This window comes from Pinus tabuliformis, chromosome 4_1 (genome assembly GCF_031772625.1).
Source record: "Pinus tabuliformis cultivar Carrire ecotype Pingquan chromosome 4_1, CPIR1, whole genome shotgun sequence".
Lineage (NCBI taxonomy): Eukaryota > Viridiplantae > Streptophyta > Pinopsida > Pinales > Pinaceae > Pinus > Pinus tabuliformis.
This window is the reverse complement of record NC_142303.1, coordinates 221,485,091-221,489,144: the sequence shown is the minus strand read 5'-3', so window position 1 is coordinate 221,489,144 and position 4,054 is coordinate 221,485,091.

Sequence of the window (4,054 nt, the reverse complement as noted above, 5' to 3'; positions counted from 1 at the left end):
AGAATTAGTAGCAGTGTATGATAGAATTCATAAAATTGATATAGCAGTCAGTTAGACGATATAAAGATTTTGCTACAAGCAGATAATAAGGATCATTTTTGGATCCTCCTTTGTAATGTCATGGAGTGACTTCTTCAGCTTGGAAGAATGACCATGATGATTGTTATCCATTCTATATGTTTTTGGAGCAGGGCTCTTAAGAAGCTTGTTGGTTCAACTGCAACACAATGGATCTCATTTCTTGATATGAGTAGCAGGGCTAGATGACTAGCTGAGATGTGTTCCGTTGAAGACTCTAATGAAATTTGAAGGAAGACCATGATGTTGATGAAGAAGATTCACTTTAAGAAGGATATGATTGGGTTGCTACCTTGGTACTTCGTCTAAGGAGCTGATATACACCTCGATGACATATATGATCGCAAGTTGCAAATGGTTTGATGGTCATGTCCTAATCACTTTCCAGATGTTCAAGAGGGAGCCATGTTCGAGTTCAATGATGATTAGTTCATGATGAAGATGATGATATAACAAAGGGCCATTATAAAAAGGTAACTTTAATTTGATGTTCATTTTGATATTTGAACTCATCTGGTTGAGTTGAAACAAGGCTACCGAAAGAGGGTTGTAGAATGTCACCTACAACTAGTACTCATGTGATTGGATTGAAGATCCTAAAAGAAGCATGACTTGAAAGAGATAGTTGTATGAAGGATAACCAAATGTGGACTAAAAGATCACTTTCCGAGGAAGAAAAGGATGACATGATTGTTGGTTCAACACTATGGTTTGTTGAAGAGAAGTGATGAAGAAGATGGCCTATGCCTTACAAAGAAGTTATGAAGAAGAGAGGCTCCTTGATGATGAAGTTGTATATAAAGGGCCTTGTAAGATTCAATGAAAGATCGCACGTGTGATGATGACAATAGAGTTCTGAGAGCTATTATAGTAGCTAATGATTGACACTTCTCCCTATTTGAGAGGGAGTTCCTCCCTGGTTGAGAGGGAGTGATGGATATAGTTCTCTACTTCATGTGTCATGCACTAGACTAGGACTAACAGTTGCAAGTCTTAGTGAAGGCCATGAGGAGAGAATGGAGTCTGGAGGATTGGGTAAGCATCCGAGACAGATACTCCTTGAGGATTTGGAATCTGAGATAGGAAGTAGTCTAGTGACCAATACTCTTTGAGGATGAGGTAGGGCATCTAATAGGTAAGAGTAGTCGAAGAGGAAATTCCTTGAGGATGTGTAAATCCAAGATAGAAACGGTCCTAAAAGGACATACCTTGTGAACATCCGGAGGGGGTATGTGCCTTAAGAGGTAGTGTGGTGTCCCACGTAAAACCTCCCAGCGTTGTTGTTTGATCTATTGAGAGATAGAGCGTGTTAGTCAAGGCCTTTCTATGTTGACAATGTTGGTTGTATATTGATCATAATGTTGATGCTTAAGATGGCTTATCAATCTGACTCTTCTTATGACAATAATTCAATGGAAGTATTGCCCTTGTACCTGTGGTACATTATGAATACCTCCCTAGTTAAGAGAGAGTGTTGAAAATGTAACCAGTGTCAGTCTTCATAATTGTACTTGAGTCATGACTCATGACTTGATGTACTTATCAAAAGAAAATAAAAGAAAATTTATTTGTAAATATAATTTTTAATTTTTTTTTTTAATTTTTTTTTGAAATAGGTTTCTTGTGTTGAGAAATCTAGGGCATTAGACTTAGGTGATTTCTCTTGATTAGTAACTGCTTGTGAGTATCTTTTATTTCATTACATTAGGATCTTCTCTTTGCATAAGTTATTAGTGTTCTTCTTCATCAAACAGCTACAAATGCATAAACATAAACATACAAGAAAGACAGAATGTAGGTTATGATCCAGGGCCAAAACCTCTCACTCTTTGAGAGGAAAACCTGCACAAATTCTTCTTATAGAGATTCCAATTGACAAATGCCAAGACCAAGACCCTTGACCTAGTAGCCTCTCCAAGATCAAAACACAAGTCCTCTTGACAATCATTCTTCTTTTGTTTTGACCTTCTTATCATCACTGAGGTCTTCATCACTGCCTTGATATCGAGATCTTCATGACTATCTTGACTTCACTGGTTCCTTCACCAAGCCCTTTTCTCTGAGATGGAAACTCAACATAGTAGTATTATCAACGAATTGAGTTTGCAACAAACTATTGTATCATCAATACTGTCTTTTTGCACTTGATATGTCACCTAGACAGAGAGACTCTTCACCGGGCTTATCTTTGTCAACTTGCACCCTTGACCGAGACTTTTTAGTGAGACAGTATTCTGCATTCCATCCGAACTAGTCACTGTGCTCATCGACCTGAAATTTAGACGGATCTGAATTCCATTAAATGTGATTTTGTCCAAACTATTCATTGTACCTTCTTGTCGTATCTATCCACCCAAAACAAAGATTCGAACTTACTCGATGACTGTAATAGAGGTTTGAACTTATCACTGTTATATTCATCCAAAAATCTCAGAAGTATATGCGAGTTCTGGACTGACTTGAAGCGAGGACCCTTCACGCCTATTTATAGTTGTTGGTGCATAAAACAAGCCAACATATCATTTCGAATAGGTGTGTCTTCATAGGGTGAGCTGACATGAGTTCTTTTATTCATCTTGAGGTCGACATAAGAAGAGGAGCATTGTGCTTGTCTTTTGGAGGGCTTCTATACACCTTTATAGACTTATACATTTAACACATGCCTAAGAAGGGCTCTTCATACATGACATTGAATCTTTGACTCAAATGATAAATCCTAAGGCTCTCAATGGGAGCCACTAACAAATAAAATCTCTTGCTCATGAAACCCATGAAGCAAGCCTTACAATAATAATTTTATTTTTCTTCTTTACATCATTTACAGAAGTCACAATTACATGTCATTATGAAGACCGAACCTAGTTACATTTTACAATAGTCCCTCTTAACTAGGGAGGGATTCATAATGGTACTTGGTCATTCTCAATCTAAAGAATTTCTCATAAGAAGAATCGGATTGGTAACCCATTTGTTTAGCATCATATCAACCAGCATTGTTGCATAGCAAAGCCTACACTAACAAGTCTATCTCTCCACAAGATCTGAGCTCAATGTTAGCGAGACCAATGATGTGAGGCACTCTCATCATTGTCTTTCTCGCAACATACCCTACCCGGGTACTCAGGGTGTGTTCCATGAGGACTCCCCAACTCTCAAAGAATATAGGTCCTCCATGACTACTCTTTTTTCAAATGCTCTATCTCATCCTTAAAGAGTATCGGATGCCAAATGATTACCCAATCCTCTCATTCTGTCTTCCCAGGTGAAGACCAGAATGATGTGTCTATCTCTCCCTCTCAATTAGGGAGGACATATCTATTCCATTAAAGGAATTTACTCATTCCTACACAAGGAACGTACCTAAGCTCCCTCTTGGCTTAGGAATTAGGAATGTACCTAAGCTCCCTCTTGGCTTAGGAATTTCTAAGTTTCTTCCAAGTAAGAAACTTCCCAAGCTCCCTAGGGACCTTCAATAGCGCCTCAGGTGGAGATGATGTGGCAACCAGCTACTTGAAGAACTCCTTTCTTCAATGTCATGAATTTCTTCTTTGTTGTGGAGTCTTCATCTTTTAGGACTTCTTCATAGGGCACAAACCATCCATCAGTCATGTCATCATTCCTTTCATCGGAAAGTGATCCATCAGTCTTCATCTGGCATTGCTTCATGTTATGCTACCTCCATTAGGCTTTCTTTTCCAAAAGATTCTTGCATCCTTCTTTTCCTTTCGAAGAAATGTTTGAATACTTTCATTTAATCCTTCAATAGTTTTTCCCTCATCTTCTTTTATCTTGCATAGAAACCACAAGTTGTTGAATGGGATAGCCTTCTTATCCTCATAGACATTTGTTACCTTCTTCATCAGTTAGTGCATTTAGAACAATGATGATTATCTCCTTATCATCTTTCCCAGGTCTTGCAGTTGAGATCTTATGAAGATATCCCTTCATCCTTTGATACATTCAATTTTGTGTAGAT